At 47.0% G+C, this 22,600-nt stretch overlaps 1 protein-coding gene across 9 annotated transcripts in view; it reads right to left on the bottom strand.

The window, feature by feature from the left end:
• The window catches only part of GATAD2A (GATA zinc finger domain containing 2A), a 58,986-nt gene that overhangs the window by 21,345 nt on the left and 15,041 nt on the right, over positions 1 to 22,600 (bottom strand). For 8 of the 9 annotated variants that reach the window (XM_068420399.1, XM_068420400.1, XM_068420398.1 and 5 more), the window contains exon 2: positions 7,617 to 7,691. The gene's annotated coding sequence lies outside the window, so the exon portion shown is untranslated. Of the gene's footprint in view, positions 1 to 7,616; positions 7,692 to 12,254; positions 12,280 to 22,600 lie in introns of those variants that run through there. The other variant, XM_068420401.1, reaches the window with a different exon arrangement.

Raw genomic sequence — 22,600 nt, 5'->3', positions numbered from 1 at the left:
CCCAGGGCTCAAACAAAGCACCGGCCAGCTATCGCCCAGCTTACGTGCACTGAGATGTGCCATTAATCACCACGACTTTCCTGAAGCAAGACTGCTTAGTCAGTAGGAAACCTCCTTAAGCCCTGACCTGGGGTTATTTTCGGTGTCTTCGCATTCTCCAGCCTCGCAGGGATGAGGAGCGGCGGCTCCAGCGGCTGTGCTGACCCCACAGCTACAGCAGCACTTCGGGCTCCAAACTTTAAAAACATTTACACGACGCTGTGCTCCTACCCCTTCGTTTTTCCCAGTTTGATTGGGATGGGGAAATGCACTCTCCTGAGCTGCACCGGGGTGCTTCACCCCACATCCCACGCAGCAGAACTCTGCACGCTCACGGCTCAATCTCGCTTACCTGCGTTAACATCACAAGCGATGGAAACGATCGAAATCTCCTGTCGGCGCTAAGTTTCATTTAAAAAATTAACGCAGCCAAAATCCTAACGCAAAGACAGGTAACGTGTACCGAATGCTTCACTAAGCACTTATTTTCCAGCTAACCAAGACAGCTTATCTGGGAGTGACGGAGAGGCAGACGCTAAGCACCCCACGCGGAGCGTTTCCAGGGGCAAACCCTTCGTACACAAACTCCTCACAAAGGTCAGACTGAAAACAGCCTTGACGAAAATGCACAATGCACCTCCTCAACAAACCCCCATCACCCATTCTCGAGGACATCACACCGTGCACCCCGCAACTCCCTCCCGACCCAGCAGCAGCCACTTCTCCTGTACCCATCGCTCCCGTATCAGACGCTGACAAGCTTTACTCGGAGGTGGCCTCAGCCCCCCTGCGCCTTCCCTACAAGCAACCCCTCCGTCTGTCCTTCGAGGAACGGTGCTGCCCCTACGAGAACTTTTCTGCGAATCAAAATTCAGCCCCACGTTTTTGTTAAAAAATTCACAGCGTCTTGTCGCAACGACACAGGCTGGAGAGCAGCGACTGGGGACAGCGATTGCTAGAGAGAAGAAGAGCGTTTGTAGCACAACCCAAACACGGTGTTGTGAAGATCTACGTTACTGGGAAGACCTTGGGACGAGATTGCACGAAGATTTTTACAGCTGAATCTGAAGACTGCAAGCGCAGGCTCAAGGTTTATGTAAACTGTAACAGAGATCTGGTTGCACAGTTCCCCTACCACAACAGCGATTAAATCATATTTACTGTAGATGAGCCCTAAAACCAAACTCCCTAAAATATCTTTAACCCTTTCAGGAAACAGCACTGGAAAACAGTTTGCCAACATGGACACAGATGCAGGGAGACCTAAAATAAAATTAGCATAGCACTGAGAGAAGGGGAGGAGGAAAAAAAGAGAAAATAATGAGGATTTTCTTGTCTATTCTGCCTCTCTTTTCAGGAAGAGAGATGAAAACTGGTGATGGGAATCCCCTGGGTTACTGGGCCCCATCCCCTGCAAGTCAGAGGGCATCGAGAAGATGGGGGACAGTTTAGGTGAGTCCCTGGCAGGATCCATTTCGCATAGCAGACTACAAACCACGTCCCAAAACAGCCTAAACTCAAGGTCTGTAGGAAAAGGTTAAAACCAGACAGTGCCCTGGAAGAGAGGAGGAGGAAGAGGGCACCGCAGAGACCTGCACCAGCCGGGACGGTGTCCTTGATCATGGAGGGGATGCGAGCGGTTCCTTGCATGATAGGGGAGGTAAGAGAAACCCAAACCCAGACCCAAACCCAAACCCACTCCCTCCTGATGGCAAATCTGGCAATTTGCTTAATCCCTGGCACCCGAGGAGGGCATGCCCGTCATGCCAGTCATCACACAGGACTCTACCACCACACCAGAACACTCTGCGACCAGCCCTTCAGTCTGCTGGATTTGTTGAGATCACACCTTCACCCATTGCTTCCACTGGATGAGAATAAATCAGCTGGATGTTTCACCCAGGCTGTTTCAAGGATAACATACCGCTTCTGAAGCTAGTCCCAAAATCCCCACTTCTGCTTTTCCGCCATCAACAGCGCGATCAACACGCACAGCAAACAGCTTGGGTTCAACTCTACTCTACCTTTTATTCGAAAGAAGGAAGAGAAGCAAGGATTACACAGTAAATTTTAAGTTTTATGGAAGGTTCTGCTTTTTATTACAAGGAAAGGCATAGCTCGGGGTGGAGGGCCCGGGACCTAAGCAGCAAGTACTCAGTTGCAAGTGCTGTCGCTGTAACAGATTAACTACTACGACCAATTCCAAAGGCAGTTCATACACCATATAACCCGCAGTAAACTCCTCGGCCTGCAGGCCATTACATTGGTCACCCTGAAGCCTTGTCAGAAATTCCTCCATGCTGCTCCACTGCTCCACTGACAACAGGAAAAACCCAAAACCTCTCAAGTTCACAATCTATTTATGCCAGCCTGGCTAACGTCTGTACGCTTGTGATGCCACCTGTATGCTTTCCATTTGGAAAAGGGTCAAAGCAGCTCTCTTGCCATCTTCCAAACCCTTCCTTCCTCCAAAGAGCAGAGCAGCAAGACCAAAAAGACAAACCAGGTTTAACTCAGCCCGTGTCTCTTCCAGCAGGGATGTGTAGGACACTGACATACAGCCCAGCTCCTCGCAGAGGGCTGGGGATGCTGCAGCAATCACCTGCTCGCTCGCTTTTGCCGCTGAGGGGAAAAGCTACAGAAGGGTCAAAAACTCACAAAGTTCCAGTTTTAGACTTGGGAAACGAATTACTTTGTGCTGATTTTTCCAGATGTGCGGTCCAGCCTGGAATAAACCCGAGCAGCCTGAGATCAGCCTGAGCAGGGCATGAACAGGCAACTGGGGCAGCAGCCGGAACAGGTCTGATGCACATTCACACACAGAACGCCGACACGGTACACGAAGACAAAACCACAATTAAAAAAATAATTAAAAAAGCACCCTTGGCTTGCTGTGTGTAACGTACACTTCCACTTTTCCCCACATCCCATTCAGGGCTATCCGTACTGCCTCCTCTCCCCTTCATGATTTATAACTTCCTCATACAAACTCCAAGTAACTCCCTCACGGAGCAGTTCTGCTCACTTCGCACTGTTCAGCACAACTTGGTAGTTTGGGATTAAAAGGATGAAGTTAAAATGACATCTTGACACTTCGCTGGAGCATCGGCAGCGGCTTCGGCACAGGCCATCTGCAGATGGGCTCGAGTCCCACCGCAGCCGCACACCAACCCGTCCAGCTCTGTGACACTCGCTCCTTTTGGTAGCCAAAAGCAAAGATCAACAACCCTCTTCCCCAGCGTGATCTGGAAACGTTTACAGCAAAAAAGGGGAAAAAAAAAAAAAAGACAAAACAACAACAAAAAAAAAGAGACAAGGTTACAGAGGAGGAGGCAGGGAGGTTAAGACACACTCAGTGCCCCTCGGTGGGTATTTTCTAAAGGCAGGTGATCAATAGCTGCCTGGCTCTGAACAGCCCTGGCACCCAGCACAGACCAGAGGCCTCCTGCAAGCGCAGCCCACGCAGCCACCGTGGATCACGCACACGCACCCTCCCCACGACGCCTAGAAATTAATTTCTCATAGCAGGACATAAAAAGTTTCAATGAGAAGTCACTGTTTCGACTGAGCTTAATTCCTTGGTATGCCATAAGTGGTTTTTTTTCCTACGTGCTCATTGATCACAAAGCCAGAAGTGAGATGTCCTGGAAAAAGGCATTAAAATGTGTATGTGTATGTGTGCCTGTGTACTGCTGGGTGCATGTGGATCCATGTGCATACACGGAGAAGTCCATGACCTTGTCACGTACATATTTAGAAAAATAAACTTTAGAAAGCCAAAGTAAGAAATAGATTTAATTTTTTTAGAGACTAAATTAATGCAACCCTAAGAGGGCAAGAATACTGGTTATTTTGTGGTTTTTAAAAGAAAAAATCATCCTGCACCTGAATTCAACCCAAAAATCCATCCTTTCCCGGATGGAGGCAACAAAAAGCACGTGAGCAGCCAGAGGTGGGTTGATCACTTTGCTGTCTCAGCCATCACCTCCACAACCATGAGCCCTAAAAAGAAGAAGAGCTGCAAGTGCCGCAGCCCCCCTCGAGCAGGAGGGACGCGCGGAGGGTACCCGCTGCGCAGCCCAGGCTGCTGGAGGCCCTGGCTGGCCGAGCACCGCAGCCCACCAAGGGTTAAGCCCTGCCATTTTGGTGCCATTCACCGATATGTCCATTAAGGGTGTTACATAACAAAATGGCAGCCCTTAACCCTTCCCTCCCCGGGCTCCCACGCTGCTCAGCCCCGGGTGCTCGCCCAGCCGGCCACCGCAGCACCTCCTGCCTCTGCAGCCCTGCCTCCTTTTATTTTTACTATTATTATCATTATTCCCCCCTTCCTTAAGCATTCAGGGGGAAAATATATGAGCTTGCTTAGGACTGTTACAGGACTTGGCAACTAAAAGGAGACAGAGCCCACAGAAGTTCCCTCTGTGCCATGGTGTCGGGCATCTGGAGGCAGCAGAGGAAAGTTCTCTGCTGGTCCACCAGCAGAAAAGCACTTCAGGGATACCAGCCCCACAAATCGCTGAAGGAAAACAGCCCAAAGTGTGAGGTACCAGGATCCTGCCCTGTCCTGCAAACAGCCACAACCCCATGGCTGCTCCCGGTGCCCGGCTTCGAGGGGAGCACCCGCACCCTGCACAAGCTGCTTTTACTTCCATCCGAGTGACCAGGCACTAAGACACACGCTGTGACTGCTCGCAGTCATTCTAGCGCAGTAGGAAGCAATTCAGCCCGGGTTTGACTAAATATTTACTGAAATGAACAGACAAACATTTGTGGAAAGGCGCTGAAGTCCAGCTCTGAGCACCACAAACGTGAAGTTCTGTATTTGGCCAGAAACGGGACTTTGGTAGCTGAAGTCCCGCTGCACTGGGAGTCACCCTCCTGCCTTCCGTGCTACTGGTGTCAACTCACCTTAAAAGAAAAATAATCACTATTATGGCTGAGTTTGGCTCCGTTTATTAAAGAAGCGTGGAGTCTAACCACTAAGTGCTGTGTAACAAAGAGAGAAGCGTTCATGATACTCAGCAGAAAGCTCAATGTGCCACACAGATTACATTAAACGTGTAGCTGTGTACATGGAAAATAGCTGTTGCCTGTAGAAATCAATCTAGCAATCTGCAAAAATTTTGTAAGAACCTCAGAGAAGTGCTCACTGTCAAGGTGATCTTAGAAAAAATAATTATAATTAATTATAATAAAGCCATTTAAAAAAATGCATAAAACCAAGTTTTTTCTCCTGAATACTTCTCACTAGTGTCACTGTTCTTTACTCAGAGTATTCAGCCTTAAAAAAACAGCCTCACTTCCCAGTGCTGCCACAATGACACAGATTCCCCGGCTCGCTCCGCACGGTGCCAGCTTTTCACATGCTCCCTGACCGTGATTCATAGCTGTAGTTTTCAGGAATGAACCGCACGGTTCAGGATGGAGGCGGTTCACTGTCACCCCTGAGCTCGCCGGGGGAATTCAACCAGCCTCACACGAGGCAGCCCAGGAAGAAGAATGAAATCAAAGTCCTTTTGGTGAAAGACACCAGCTATTATCTGACCCCACCTCGGCGAGAAGGACTCTGCCTCTCCTCAAGGTACGGATCCTCCAGGCACATCGATCCTCACGGATATTAACTGCTCATTAAAAACTGTTTATCCAGCATTTATTTTGACTTAAAAAGAAAACCTACCACTTAAAGGACTACAACTTGATTTAAACTTTCATGTGATGGGAACAGATTTAAATATAAAGTAAGGGCACCGCAGATTGCAATCAGATCCTCTCCCCTTCTGCCACCCCCCTCCCCATTTAATGTATGCTGCTTATTAGAGGAGGGATCTAGGTTGGTTCATTTATTTTAATGCAAGAGCAGCAAAATCAGCATCTTTAAATACTCAGTCACAACAACAATCAGCTTTTCCAGCACCACATGCTGTGCACATTATAATACAGGCAATTCCTTGGGTTTTCTGCATTTTAAAAACTTAAGGGAGGCTCTGGGCGCACGCAGCCCATCCCACCTGGCCTCAGCAGCTCTCCTCGCCAAGAAGGGCCGTGCTCTGGATTCACGTTCAACTCGATATAAATCATCTAATACAATCATAGAGGGAACTGGTGTAAGCAGATACAAAGGACAAGGCACCAAAAGAAAGACCTAAACAGCTAAGGAATTATCTTATTTACCAATCAATATTCTTCTAAAGAGAACTTCAAAGTTATATTAATTCTAAGGTTTGGGTTTAAAGAGATGTTTTTAGAGGGCACTACTTACAGCCACTACACGAGGGATTCGTTTGACCTGAATTCTCCCCCAAGTTTTATGGATCTATTTTTGTCTAGAAACTACTGGGCAGGAAGTCTGCTAATGACTATGTCTGGGCTTTGTATTGCCAAGAAATCACGGCGGTTCCTCAGCGCGGGATAGCTGCTAAATACCAGTTTCCATCACGGTTCAGAACGCAGTATTTGGATAAAATCAGATAGTATTTATGCACGCTGCCCTACAACAGCACAGAGCTGTGTTTTCAGGTGTTTTATGGTGATAACTCACTGAACAAGAGAGCAGATTAAGAAATTTCCATGACTATGCTCTAGACATCTAAGTGTGATACTCTCTACTACTCTCCCTGTTACTCCTCCTCCTTGACCCCTGACTGATGTCATGCAGAAGGGCGTTCTCATGGTTTCATTTAGCCTTTGGTCTCATGAAAGAGAGACCAAAATTAAAATCTTACTTTGCAAGATTTGGGAACTTACGCAATAAACAGCCAAAATAAAAATCAGTGGTGCTCATGGTTTGCACACTGTTAGTTCTGAAGCTGACTGTGGTAAAACATGGTAAATCAAATGAGTAAATCTATGAGCAGAGACATCAACACCCACAGCAGGAAAAATGAGATTGTAAGAAAAGCAAAGACAGAAATGCTGAATACTGATGGCCAGAGCCTGGGCAATACAGGTTTTGGAGAAAAAACATTGGATAAATCCATGAACTGCTCTTTATAAAATGCTTCATTTGACAGAGACAGGTGAGCACCATCGCACCCAGGAGAGCTGATCAAGAGAGCTTTACTTTAGCTACGCCACCAGCACATTGCCAGAGCTACCCTGTATCTGCAGAAATTTCATTTCCATTCACAATTTTTCTTCTGGGGGTTGCACAAATGATGAGAATATACAGAAAGTCTCAAGGGAGGAGTTTCTGTGCACTTGCTTTTGCTTCTCCTCTTGTTCAAGACTGATAATATTGTGCAGCTGTTGTGAATGCCCAGTTAAAAGGAAGTGAAACTTCTTTGTCCCTCAGCAAGCTACTAGGGAGATCTACCTACATCGGTACGTGGATTAAGTGCTAAGTGAAAGGCAACTCTTGCTTAAGGCACAGGAACCAAATTCTGATCCCAGTTTAACCTCGGAGCTCCTCTGCAGCTCTTCGTTGTCCTCCTGGACAAGGTGGGAGCTCAGGTGCAAAAGCCCAGAAGCCAGTCCCACCCTCCCAGCCCACCTCCCCATTTTCAGTACCGAACAGGGGGAGGAGGGGTGTCTGTGCTGTGTTTGGGTCTCATCCTCCTTCTGTTCACAGTTCCTACCTCTCAGTGAAGTTCATGGGTTCCAGGTGGGATCCTGACCAGGAGGAGTGGCTGAAAGCGACGGCCGCGAGGATCCTGAGGGAAGAGACGAGCCGGTTAGTACATGTGCTGGATACCCACCACCCACACCCCACACACGCTCGCTGAGGAGCCAGTCATCCTCAAACACTGGTACCCGTGTGAGAGAAGAGAAGGCTGCATCCTGCTCTGTTCAGGAACGGAACTGCAAGGCAGGCTTGTGTTCAAACGCTTTCAGATTAAAAACAAAAGCACACGCAAAAATATTTTAAAGTTACTCCTTTTCTCACTCTCTAGTTCTTTAGTCTTTGCTTCTTACATTAACGCTCTAGGAGGAAACCGGCTGCTGCTTGATGTCTCTGGTTTGACCCAAACACCCACTGGAACCAATATTCCCATCTCTAATTGACAGCTTCCCTCAAGGAGCTGTCATTATCCTGCATTTATCCTAACGGCCGGTACCACGGGAGCTTGCTCCAGGCAAGTCGAAGCAGAAACATCTTCAGAAAGAAACTCGGTCACACTTTCCCAAATGGACTGTGACACCAGCTAAAACGGCATGCTGCTTTAGAGACAAATACTGACCAAAAAAGTGTCATTTCATACAGGTTTTCCATTGCTTTCAGCTTTTAATGTGTCCAACAAGCCAGCAGGCCCCCGGATGAGCATTTTAAGAGCTAGCAAGATGCAGCAAACAAGGCAGTATCTGCCCAGTGTTACCTACATGAAGGTAATATTACTTAAGCAGCAGGAACATGGAGAGATGCAAACGAAGAGTCGTCTTTGGCAGTGACACCACGGTCACCCGCTGCTCACGCACAGACTCAGCTCACCAATATAGTGACAATTTGGTGTTTTCACTCAAAGGACACCAGAGCAAATGTTAATGACGAGCTGGAGGCACCGGCTAAACACACATGGAGGTTTTGGTGGGGACAACGACCGCCCACACCCCATAACACAGATGAAGTCAGTTGTCCCTCTGTTCCTGGTCATACTTGGGACCACATTACCACTCCCTGCAGAAGCTCCATGAAGTTGCATGTACAGCAGAGAAAGGAGGGGTAAACAACTTCTTAAGAGAGGTTTTTGTCCTGCAGGACAGCATGTAAAAATAATTCTAAAAGAACATGCTCATGTGTTTATCTGCTTCTTCCTCCAGAAGAAGTTCTGCTGGCCAACGCTCGCTTATGCTTTACAAAAATCCTTTTATGAGCCTGTACATACAGTGTACGACGTCCAAACCTGCCTTCTCCCTCTCTATGAAAACACTGAGGGAAGAAACCCACAGCCAGCGTACACTGGTCAGTCAGAAACATCAACTGGTTTTGCAGTACTACTGGACGGGCCGTTACCTGCGCCAGCAGCATGAGCAGAGACAAACGCCCCGTATCACGGCCTGCTCTCACCCAGCACAGAGCGAATCATCGGCCCACAGCCACGATTTTAGCAGTGGGTCTTACACGGGGCTGCGCACGCTGACGCGGTGTCGGCTCTCGGCGCTGGGCTGGAGGTGGAGCGCAGTAATTGATGCACGCTGGCTGCCAAGACGACTCCTTGGAAGCTCGGCCTCTTATTTCTGCTAAGCCACCGAGAACTGAGTCATTTCCCTCCTCAAAAAGTTGCAGAGCTATTTTCTTTTGTCCAGAAGGCAGGACAACAGCTCACCGACTTCTAGTCCTCCTCTCTGCATGGGGAAAAGGGCTGTAAAGGGTCGCCCCGCTGACACCCACCCAAGGATCAAACTGTCCCCCCTTGACCAAACTCCAGCAAGCTCCGAGGTCACCTTGTCCCAAAAGCTGGGAGATTGTGCCCAGGACATCTTTATTTTCCTATTTTAAGCACCCCAGAAGATTTCAATAGGTTAAACAAATTGCTGCAAAAATGCAGATATAGAAACTTAATGAATGGATATGCAACTGTATTCCGGTCCCTGATTAGCTATCTAGAGGGCAGGTCTTGCTAATTATAGCTCATCCTATTAGCCCAATGCTTTGCTAATTAGAAGCCCATTGAAAACCATTGCAATAGCTACTTCAGGGCCTTCAACAGTGCTATAAAACCCAACAGATACAGCAGGGCTTCCACGCTGCTCCTTGTGCATCTGGCCTGGACATGAACAAACACTTCTTCATCGCCCAAGATGACAAAAAGGAATCCACACAACACACACCACGTACCGGGTCGTGACAAGCGCGACAGCACGGTCGTTGGTAGTTACAACACTACTGCAGTGAGCAGGAAGCTGCAAGTTGTGACACTGCTGGGGGGGGAAATAAATAAAAAAAAGGAATTATTCTGCCTGGTAGAGATAATTGCTGAACAGGACTGGGAGAGGAGGATCCTCCAGGCACAGGCTCTGTCCGAAGCTCTGCTGGGAGGACGGCACACGAGGCACCTCCAGCGCAGAGGGAGCTCAGTTTTGCAAAGTTTTCCCCAGCAAAGAGGAACATGGTTACACAAAGGAGCTCGGCGGCAGAGTGCTCCCCGCGCCTCGGAGGAGCTCGGCAGAGATCGCTCCTTCCGACGTGCTCCGGACGCGGGAAGCCCGAGCTACCGACTCGTATTTCTGAGGCTCTGCCCAGCCTCCATTTTTAATGATCTGTAGCATTAAACTCCCATAGCGCTCGTGTCATGGGACTAAAATAGTTTTCATCTTGCGAGGACACCAGAAGAGCAGTTTAACCGCTTCAGTGCCGCGGGACGCTGGCGGCATGGGACCGGGGCCACCTCTCGCGCTGACCCACATTCAGCGCGTGGAAGTTTCCACTGAAACCCAACAGCCAGCGAGCTGCCCGGGGAGGCTGCAGGCACCCCGGCCCCAGAGCCCACCCTGGCTCCCACGCGCCGTCCCTCCGTGGCCAGCTCCATCCTTCTGCATCTCCAGCGTGGGAAGTTTGCTCTCACAGCACACACCACTAAGGAAAAAAAGGTTAAAATGCTCATAAAAATAGTTTGAAGGATTAATTTTTAAAGCATCTGTTCAGGGAACCTCCTAGGAAGCAAGCAGTTAATGCTCAGAAGGGAAACTCTGTCCTTTGACAGCACTTCCATCAGAAGAAGTCACTGCAGGAGAAGCAGAGCGCAGGGCTGGACGCCGGAGCCATGGGTACGGTGTGCTTTGGTGTGACGCCACATCCTCCAAGGGCACCAACGGGCTCTGCCAGCACCCGGGGACACCACACGCTACCTGTCTCGTAGGTCCTGCATGGGCTCCTCGACCCTTCACGACAACTAAGTCTTTAGTACCCTACCACTCTGCGATTCCTTTCACAGGTTGGATGCTTCATTTAAAAGGAATCGCGGCTCTCGTTCTGATAGAGCAACTTTTTAAAACCATAAGTGAAATGTTCAAGAAACCAGAGAGGCGCTGGAGTGACCAGTATCTCTTGCTAACTGGCAGAACAGAAACCAGCTCTATTTGCTCAGAGCCTAGTCTGTCACTCATTAAGTTGTTTTTTTTTTCCTCTATGAAATGATGATGAAAGTTGTAGATCAGAATACCAGGGACCGCGTCTTCAGCAACATTACTGAATGCCATCAACACTGTCTAGAAAAATTATGATCTGGTAAAATTCAAGAGAGATTTAGCCCATAAAACAGGGTTTAAAAAACATTACATTTTCAGAATAAGACAGGCTACGGATTCCCCAAGAAGATTAAGGCACGGAAACTATGACACAGGTACCAGAGTTCAGCATTACTGCTATACAGACCTCCCCAACCAACGAGATAAGAAAACTTCTGTACTTTTGGGAAGGCTGAGTGAACTGCCAGCAGAAGAAAAGGAGTCACATTTCAATTTCAATATTGACAGACAAGGGGCTAGCTTCTGTTCAGGCTTTACTTCCATAAACATTTCTGAATACAGGGGTAAAGTCTTCAAAGTATTGGTCCAGAGGGAGAACTCAAAGCTGCACAGAAGTCTCAAACCGGGTTTTTTAAGCACCAAAATATCAGTTAAAAGCGTTTTTGTACACTCCAAAAACACACATTCATCCCTGCATGCATCTCAACGGAATTCTAGGAAGAGCCATGGGATAGAAATAATAGTGATGGTGCACGTTCCACTACAGTGTAAGGGACGTCACGGAGGGGAAAAGCACTTCTCTGGCTTTTATGAACGTGCCGATGCGTTCATACCTGGCATACGTTGGTATTTCTCCGAATGTTCAAGCACTGCTTTTTAACTCCTGTGTGCCTGAAGATTCAGGTGAAAGCTGCCAAAACACCCTGCACACCCACTCTTGGGCTTTAGCCTCTCTACAGTGAGGTGCCACCTTGTAGGAAGGAAAAAAGCTCCTTTCAGATGCTCATTAATCCCACCGCTACCCCTTCATTGTGTCCAGGTCAGACTGCAAATCAAACCTGTTACAAATTAAGAGTCTCTCCCACTCACTCCCCAATTCCTGTGCCAGAGATAAAACACAGGACTCCCCTCCCGGGCCATCGATAGCGTTTATAATTACACCCTTCAGATCAATGCAGGGGCAGGGAAACCAGGGGCTGGAGTAACCCTTTAGTTAGGCCGCTCCGCAGACGGGGATCACACGTCGCGCCAGCCGGCGAGGGCAGCGCTGGGGACAGTGGTGGAAAGTCACATCGAGAAAAATGACTTACTGGGGACAGCTGTTCCTCAGGCACGTCACCCCAGAGCATCCTTCTGGAGAACGCTTCTCCTCCAGCGATTGTTCTCTGCTGGGTACCAAGTGGGTACCAAGGGCTGCCACATCACATGGAAGCGCACGCCGGCCTTCGAGGAGAAACCCTGCCTTTACTTCTGGTTCTGGGAGAGTATGATCTACTAATTACGCTAGCTGCAGAGCACTCCACACGGATCTTGACACTAATTTAGCACAACTGGAGTTCAGCTTTACTCTGCCCTCTCAAATCCTGCCACTCGCATACACCAGCGTGCAGGAAAACAGGAAAGCTCAGAGTAAATTTGCTCCAGAAAATCCAGGCTGAACCTTTTGAAAAACACTGGTATAATCCCGTCTCTTGCAATCAAAACTTACTGTTTTGAGACCAAAGGGCAAGTGCATTTTGACTTCTCTCGTTCCTTAACCTCTAATATCTCAGTGTAATTATATCACCAAGCTCCCTCCTCCCCGAAGAAGCCCCACGATTTACCTCTGCTTTTACTGAGATCAGCCAGAATTAAGCCAAGTGTGGACACCTGGAAGATGCAAAGATAAAGAGGTTCCAATAACGCAGTTCAGAAAGAAAACCCAACGCTAACTGCAATTTTTTTCCTTCCAGGAAGCCTTGCTATTCAAGACCTTGCAAATCTGGCTTTCTGTAACCAGAGCCTGGAGTACCCAGTTACTGCTGTCCTGGTCAGCAGTTCACAAGGCTGAAGCACCCACAGCAAACGCAGAGTTCACCGACGCTACGCGGCAAACGCACCACGGACAAGCCCTGCGCGGAGGCCCAAGTCAGCACAAAACGGAGCACGTTTCTCTGCAGGTTGATCCAGAAGATCAGGGAGGCTCAGAATACCCAGATCACGATTTGGTTGGCTACTCCTGAATAGAAGCACCCATGACTGTCCAGGGTTGCACCACCACGGGCTCCAGCAGACACAAGCACGCAGCTTGCTTTTCACTCAAAATACAGTTTACGTCTTCAAATGGGATCAAAGGGGGGGGGCAGGTTCCCCAGCAGATCTCTCAAAAGCCAGTTATTCCTCAAAAAGTCCACAGGAAACAGCTCCTACGACACTTCAGTTTCATAAAAGTAAGAAATGTGTTATAAAGTGAGCTACAAAAGCTGACATTTCGAGATAAATTTAACCTTAGAGCAACCCTTTGGGCAGAGCAGTTTCGCTCCGCTTTGGTTTTGAGAGCTGTACAGAAGCATTTAAGCAGTGTCACGTTCTCACTCAAAGGAACAAAGAGGTACGACAAGGAATTAGGGAAGTCCATGAGTGACACAGAGAAAATACAATTTTTGTCACTAATTTTACTATTAGTAGTTTAAACTGTGAAACAGGAGTTAAGGCAGAGAAAGGATGAATCCACTGATGAAGAGGTTGCACTGGAGCCAGGTCCAAACAGCTTTACACATCTGTTTCGCATCTATCCCAGTTACATCTTTGTAATTACTATACGGGTAGACCTGACTCATTAAATCAAAATCTTTGCAAGAGGCTGACTCGCAGGAACAACAAAAAACACCCTGCGTGTCAGAGCCAGCAGCCGTGAACAAAGCAGCGCCCGCCTCGAGAAGAGGAACTGTAGTATCTACTGTTAAGCAAAAGGAGAGAACACCAAGTAGAGCTAAAAATAGACTCAAGGGGTTTGGTTTGGGGGTTCTGTGTTTTATATATAGCAGAGTTTGAACCATCTTTCAGTTACTCTGTATTTATGGCTCGTGATGTTGATGTTCACCCAGGGCCAAGACCTACTGGATTCACAGGGTGAGCACCAAGGGCTCCTATCACTGAAATATTCACCATCCAGATCGATCCAGCCCAACAACGCTGCAGGACAGACGTGCTCCACGGTGCCTTCAGGACATCCCAGCCTCTCCAGCCATCCTCCATCCACCCCGAGGAGCTGCCATGAACTGGCTGGAATCAAGGTGCAATCTAATCACCTAACGGTGCTGGGCTCTGTGGATTGTTGTAGAAACATGTTTTTCAAGAACTGGAATTACTATCTTCTGTTTTCAGCTGCAGAATGTATTTTTGACAGAGGAAGGGGGTGTCTCTCTTCTATGCAAAGAGGCAGCGTTATGAAATGCATTTGCAGAACTGTTTGGCAGAATATTAAACAGGGGAAGAGGGATGTGTGCATGAATTTATCACCTCTTTCGCCAAGTGCCCAACAGCCCCACGGAAGAAGACTGGGAAGCTCTGGATCTCTCATTAGGAGAGATGGAGACTGAAATGAGTGGCAATATTTAATTATTTTTAGCAAAAAAAAAGCAGGTGGCAAGTTGTTATTTCTAGCTCTGGTGGAAAAATCTGTTCTACTTTCTTCATGGAGTAAGATGTGCTTTTTGTATGCATCATGTTCGCTCTGGAACGCCGTGTTTGGGGGTTTGCTTCCACCTGCCTCGACGATGCTGCTGCAATGGAGCTTTGCTGTGCTCTGCTCAGTTTGTGCTCACCAAGTCCCAGTGACTTTAACTGGGCAACTCAGCACCAGATAAAATATGTTAACTTGATTCCTCCTGAATAATTTGGTTTGTGCCTACCTGGCTTCAGCATCAGCTACTGGAAACACAGCAGTAACCTTTTTTTTTTTTTAAAATTTTGGGGGGGGGAGCTCAAGATACCATCCCCCACTAATGACACATTCTTAATCTCAGTTGTAGGAGCACATTAATAATCCATAAGCTAATAATTTCGTAGCAGCAAGTTGAGTTACCCCAACTATATTATTTAAAAACCTAACCGAGGGTGTGTGTAGAGAATGACACCGTTCAGAAATCCAAATAAGGGAATGAAATGGCAGCTTGGCAGGGACCCAGCAGCCACACCTATTTACAGGGGAAGCCGAGCACAGCCACCATCATTAATTAATTCAGAAGCCTCGGCACACACAACTTGATCTGGATGCACACCGCATCCCCCACCTGAGATCAAAGGGCCGCTGCACGCCCAACATCACACCAGCCGTGGCTGCGTTAAAGCCAAGGCAGCCCCCGGTCCTGCAGTCAGAAGGGAAAAGGAAACAAGAGTTGTCATTGTCACCCACGGGATGGAGGGGGATTTTCAGTCTTGAGCAAGCCTAACTATGGGTAAAGAACCTGTACAGGTCCCTCGAGCCAGAACAAGCAGAAAGCAAACGGATACCAAAGGTGAGCAAGACAAAATTTACTCTGTTACTTCAGTGGCTTTATGTCAAACAACATCTAACTTGCACGAAAACACGGGGGCATTTTGGGTAGAAAACAACCAGAGGTGTCACAATGACACCCAACAACATTTTGCAAAGGAGATCTCCTTATCAAGTTTGCGTATCTAAATGTCCTAAGGGATCAATAACATGCGCAATATTCAAATGAGTCTTATTTAATTACTTCTATAGACATCATCACCATAATTCTCAGGCACCTCACGGAAATAAGTTACCCATCAGGTCTTAACCGACAGGATTCACGTGCTTTTGTTCCCCAAGCCGCTTCTACCACTTACAACTGGCTGTTAAACCATCACCTTCAGGTTTAAAAACAGTTTTTCTCCAGCCAAAGGCATTAGTACACCCCTCTCTGGATACCTTTGCTAAAGGGAGGAGAAAAAGCAGAGGAATCTTAAATACCTTCAACAGAACCTCATGGACTAAAGATTGCAGGTAACCAGTTTGGGGGGTTACTCTGCCTCCCAGGTCCCAGCGTTCCCCCAGTGCAGAGAGGTGTGCTATCACAATCACAAAGCTTGTAATATTTAAAGATGTCAAGGAAAAAGTTTACTTTCTTCAGGATTTAAGAATTTTAGAGCTTTTCCCACCACAGAGCACCTTACATAGTGGTTTTGGGGGTGGTCTGGTACATGGTACCATGCTTTCCACTGTGTATTCTACACTACTGATCAATTTTGTTTCTTTTTTGACTGTTTACAAACTTTCCACAAACAGTATTTACAAGATCTATTGATGCAACAATCAAGAAGTTTCTCTTGGTGATCCTCCTGTGCCATCCTAGCCCACGGAGCAGTAACAGTCCCTGTGTATTAGCAATCTTTCAGGAATTGCAAGACATTAAGTTAACGCTAGCCGTAACTGTAAGGGCTGCCTACTATCTTGGAGTAGAGCTTTAATGAAAATAAGAATTACTATGCATAGCCAACCCGGATTAGTCTCGAGCTGAGCTTCTGAAAGTTACACAAGGATTACTTGTCAGGTTTTATGGAGAACGTCATCTCCTCGTTGGCATCTTTCCTCTCAGAAAAAGCTACACCACGAGCCACGGTCTTCTTGCAGTATCATCTGTTTTCAGGAACAGGTACAGAAAAGCTGTTACCAACGTTGTTTTCCTTTTTGAAGACGTGAATTTGAACTTAAAAAAGGCCAACGACATCCAACTCCTGCCACATTTATAGAGTTAATCAAGGCGTAAAAGGCATATTTCTGCCTCGCACAGGCATGGCCCAGAAAGGAAGGACACTACCCACGGAGCATCCTCAGCTCTGCTGAGCACAACCCGCAGGTGGAGTGAAGCTTCACTGGACGCCCTCCACAGGTACCAACCAAAAGCAGCTTTACTACGAGGCAAGGGTTCTTCCACTCCTGAAACAACGAGGCACTTGCTTTCAACGACTACACCTCGTAAGCCTTAAAAACAATCAAACCAGCAGAAAGCAAAACTGGAAGTCCACACTCAACAGCATCCCACTGAGCATAAGCCCAGCACCGCGCCTGCAACTGGCACATCTGTAATTTCACTATTTTACAATGCAAACCAGAAAATTTTAGATTTATATTGGGTATGAATCTCAGCAGGCGGTTCGGTGTGTTTGTACATACCGCAACACTAGGGCCACATGCCCAACTGCAGCACCTAATTCTGGTGGAGACAGGATTTTTCTAAGATCCTATTAAATATGAATGCTTTCAGTTTACTCCCTCTAATTCTCGCAAGCATTTCAAAGCTCGTGATCACACGCCTGTTTCAGCAAATGAACACACTGGGTAGAGCTAGCAGGCTATGGCAAGGAAGCTGCTCCTACTTCCAGGCACAGGTAAATCAGCATTAGCGTGAAATTTAGTGATTCAATTTAGTGATTCTGGGCATTTACAAAACTGTTTTAAGAAAACCTGCTGCTAACGACTGTGTTGGCCACGGGGTAATCGTCTGGTGTGCAGGAGATGCAGTTTCAGCAGCCAGCATTGACAAAAGTCCATCTAGATCAAGTTAGGAAACAAGTTCACCAGCATCACTCAGTTGGAAGTGTTCTACTGAATTTAAAAAAAAAATAAAAGCTTTTTGAATGCCAACTCCTATAGTCTTACAGGCAGTAAAATCGGGTATTTGTACCCCAAAGTGAATGAGACAGGTCATGTCAAAATCCATTTCAAGACTAACTGAAAACTCAATCAAGGCTTCATTTTTTTTCCCCTTGAAAAGCTACAAAATAAAATATTATTACAAAATAAAGTTGACTGACTTGAGATCAGCTCACTCGTACTTACACACCCATCACGTGTTCATCTGGTCTCCCACCAAGTGTGATTGAAAAAAACAACCTCCCTTTGAGGTGCTGTCTAACATTCTTAGAAATAATGTTACCCACTGTTGTCAGAACGTTGAGTAACAATGTTCACTGTTAAAGAAATAGTAATTATGATACAAAGAGTCAGCAGAACCTCTTCCCGGCAGGTGAGGCAGAATACCTATTTCCATACTCTCTGCTGGAACTACCCACAATATTTGCACAGTTAAACGGCGACCAGTTATTTTCACTTGATGGGGTGCAAAAATAAGAAAATCTCACACAGCCTCCCTTCCTCATTGGTGTTTTAAAAACTTCTCCAGGTACCTGACTTTTTAAATAGCCATTTATATTCAGCTGAAGATACTGGAAGTCAGGGGAGAGGGGGAGGAATGGTGTTTACTTCATGTCAGGCTTTATCTCCTGCCTTGTGGGAGTGCTCTTTTATAGGCTTCGTTTTTGTTGTTCCCATCCCTCCAGCTCCCATTCACGCCGCTGGAGCGAGGGCAAGAAAAAGCACATCTAGTTATGGATGACTGGGAGTGCGGTGGGCTGCCTCCGACTCAATCCACACGGCTTGGGCTACCGGGTCCAGAGAGATTTGGGTATAACTTTTTAATTTAGTCTTATTCGTGTTTATACAGGAATAAGCCCAAGTCAGAAGGTGACGCATAAGACACCAAAACCAGAAGACGAAGCGCTCGCACACTGATCCCTTTCATGCCGCAGCAGAGTTCACTACAGGGCACCACAAATTAGCAGGGAAACTGCACTCAAGTTATTAGTCACCTCGTAATTGTTAAAGGAATTGGAGACCAACTCTTCTTCCTACCACAGCAGGAGCAAAGCCTTTCCAGAGCATCTGCAATACCAAACTTGCCAACGTCTCCGAAGAGGCAAGTCACGGCCAAACTGCCTCACCTGGAGGGTCACCCAAAAACAGTCATGAAAACTCCTTTACTCTTGCAAAATACTGATTGTTTGTTGCTTGTTTGGGAGAGAAAAAGGGAGGGGAGAGAGAAGGAAAGGAAAGAAAGAAGTAGGAGAATGAACAGAGGCTCAAATCCTTAACTTGGAGGAAAAAAAAAGGTAAAAACTGGGATTTAATAAGAATAAATATAAACAGAACAGACTGAGAGAAACTCAGAGATACGGGCGATAAACAGCTCTAACACCTGAACGAGACTTGAACTCCTGGAGCTCTTTAAGACTCCGATCACTCTCATGACACAAACCATTCAGTGTATTCTGCTTAACTTGAGCAGCACCTGATCAAGCCGCAGATTTCCGAATGGGAAAGGCCCTCGGTCAGGGCTGGGTCAGCAGGTCGGTTGTTTTGTGTAGGACCCAGAAGTCGGAGGGAGGACCCAAGGAGTCCAGTCGATGCCCAAGGGCTCTCCAGGCAGGAGAGCGGTGGGATGAGAAACAGCCTCTTGAAATTGAGCCTTCTTAAAAATAAAAGACAACATAAACACGTGGCACATGACACTCCTTCCCCCTATCTGTCTGGCCTTCAGTGTCTGTGGCTGGCTGTTAAATTTTACTCTCCTAGGTCTTTTGAATGTTTGCATTTCCTAACACAACAACCCAGCATTACAGATCATGAGGTAAACCCAACAACTCTTTTTCCCTATTCTCATACTAAGTCCTACCAGCAACTCTCATTTGAAAAACGAGATGATATGGGGTTAAATAATTTCAGACATAAAAGCTAAAGAAGATGAAGATTAAAACAGAAGGAACTGTTGGCATAAGCCACATTTTGCAAGCTTCCTTTGTAACACACGCTTATACCCATTTTGCAGATGGGACAGTCGAGGCACAGAGAGGTTGAAGTGACTTATCCAAAGCAATATAAAACTTCTCCTCCAGGAAGGAGAGGGAAACAAAGGTGAGAACAAGCTACCACAGCACACAGGACATCACCTGGTCCTGAGCAACGCTGAACTGTGTCAAACCCTACTGATAACGAAGGCAAGGAGGAGAGAAAAGCACATTGCTACAGCTGCACGCAGTGAAGGCTTTCCACTTTCTGCCTTATTTCAGTATGTTGAAACAGCAACACGCTCAAACATTTTTTCTTAAGAGTCAACACATCAAAAGCAGACAAAACTTTCTCGCTAAACCTTGATTTTGTCCCATACAGCCCAAACAACCTGATCAGATTATTTTTTTCCCCCAAACGCCCTCTTCCCTCAAAGAGAGCAAGCTGTGCTCGTGAAGCGAGAGTCACGACGCTGCTTTCCAGCCTCACTCGCACCAGAAAGAGCAGCATAGCGGGCAGCAGGTTAAAGAGCCCCAGCACGATGAGGAGGTGCTCTGTAATTAAGAGGCAGGGAAGCTGTACGGGAGAATTCCTCCCTGCCCCGTGGTAGCTGCAGTCTCCCGAGGTGATGCCGAACAGCTCACACAGACACACACACAAATGCTCACAGGTAAACACCAGCTGTTTACTGGTGCCTCACTGGAGAGTCCCAAGACCTGACACACCAAGAAGTCAAATACCAAAGGACACAATTAAAGGCAATGAAAGGGAGGAACGCCGGTCCCTTCGGCAGCCGGGGAAGGAAGAGGAGAAGTGCTGAACAGCACGAAGCCAACGTAGGAAACTGCGTATTAATAAACCTTAACCTTTGTTCTGTCCCTGTCCTGTAATGCGTGCTTCGGGCAATCCATTCTCCTCTTCCCCACCTGAAAATGGACACGATTCATCTGCCAACGAGGCTCGCTGATGTACACAGGGCATTCAGGCTGCGTGGGGCTAAGCAGATGGAAAACATCACAAAGAAATAACCTCAGAAATTCCAGGTGATGCATAAGAAATAAAGCAGGAACCACTGAGTGCGGGTGAACACCTTCAACAGACATCCAGTTCGCCAGGTGAAGGGTGCCACAGAAATGCAGAGACAAGGGGAGGGGGAAGAAGGCTAGAAAAGCCTACAAAAAAGGGTCCCAAGTAAATCTTTAAACCAATTGATGATAATATGAATGTATAAATAAGGAGCATGTCTATAGATAAAGTGCCAAACTCTAGCTTGTAAGTTTTAAGGGCACAAATCTAAAAGAAGCACGGGGAGAGCAGGAACAGCCTGATGAAAACCTACCAAGAACAGACTTTCAAAGAAGAACACATCTGAACAGCTGTCCCGGAGTTCCCTAGTCCATCACTGGCATGTTCTCCTCGTAACATTTATTTTATCTAGTGCCAGAAGACAAAAGAGTGCTCACATACCATTTTTTCCCCCCCATCAAGAAAATATGCTAACTACATAGCACCTCACACAGCACATGGTCTGTACACCAGTATGACACCTCAAACATGAATTGCATTACACAAAAGCAAACGTTACTTCCCTGAGCCTAAAAATAAGCCTGCCATATTTGCAGATACCACCGGCTCCAGGATCATTTGGAGGGGAAAAAAACCCACCATACAATTCTATGTTACTTAGAATATTATCGAAAAAGATATAAATTGGAAGTCGAGAAGTGCCTGAACAGGACTGTAACACTGGTCATTCTGAGGAGGAATAAACCACCTCCACATCACAGTTCATTTTGCATTTAATTTTGCAGCGAGAGCTCAGCATGTGTATTCTAATTCAAAAGGGGAACGCACACACTGCGTGTTTTCTTCCCAACTTCTCTGTTGTGACCCATTTGAGCAGCACCTACACACAGGATCAAAGCCCGTACCTGCGCAGGTACGTATCACACACGTGAACCCTGTACGGAGCACACGACTTTCCACCTCCCAAGACACATGAAAGGGAAACACAGCCCTTTGTGAAACACGAGCTAAATAAGCACACGACTGCTCCCTCGGAGTATGGCAGTAAGAACACAAAGTATTCAAGGTAACCTAAGCCTGGGGAAAAGCTCACCGTTCATATACACATAGTATCAAAAAAATAAGTTCTGATGCCCAAAGACTGGAATTTTTAAATGCATAAGTACACTTAATACCTACTGTGAGCGAGCACCATCTAGAAGCTTGTGGTTCAAAACATGCTCAATGAAAACATTCTAAATTTAGTCAGCAAAGCAGCATTTTCCACTCGGAAGTTACACACGGAGCGAGTGCTCCATCCAAAGAGAAAACCTGAGCTCCGCTGACCACGCCAGCGCCTTGTCACTTCTCTCCCTCCCAACTTCTGTGACTTTCGGTGCGTTGGTGACTGGCCAGGGGCTTCACAGCATGGACACCCTTCGAGAGGCACCGCTGAAAACGTAACACAATCTCAGCGCATCTGAATGAATTTTAGACTTAACTTTTAAAAAACTTCCAGCACTATCCGAGAGATGTCAGAAGCTGACTTCCTTTATCCCAAGCATCATTCCTTCTTCTTCCTCCCCTAAAAAGCAGGGTAGCAGAGGTGATCCAGTGAGAAAGAATTATTCTAGCCCATATGGATGGGTAGGGCTAACAAAGAGCACACCCAGAAACAGAAGTGTAAGACCACAAGACAGTAAGCCCAGAGTTCCTCCCACAATTGGGAGCAAAGGGATAATTCCAGGTGAAACCTGAGGTTGTGCAGAGAGGTCCCTAAAAGGGCCGAACCTTGTACCCACGTACGCGTGCTGCTGCTTGGCCAAAAAAGCGATCCAAGCCCTTCGTCTTGCCTTGCACGAGCCTCCCAACCACCACGCAACACACCCGCACTGTCTGAATGGGAACCAAGGATTTTAAACAGCTCCACGTATGACTGCCGGCCTGTAATTACTACAAAAAAGTCGTAAGGCAGCTATATTAAGTTACATCATTAGCATACTGACACTGCATCATATGCCAGCAGCGTTGCATCAT

This window comes from Nyctibius grandis, chromosome 31 (genome assembly GCF_013368605.1).
Source record: "Nyctibius grandis isolate bNycGra1 chromosome 31, bNycGra1.pri, whole genome shotgun sequence".
NCBI lineage: Eukaryota > Metazoa > Chordata > Aves > Nyctibiiformes > Nyctibiidae > Nyctibius > Nyctibius grandis.
Note: the sequence above shows the minus strand (reverse complement) of the source record. Positions and strands in the feature narration are given on the sequence as shown.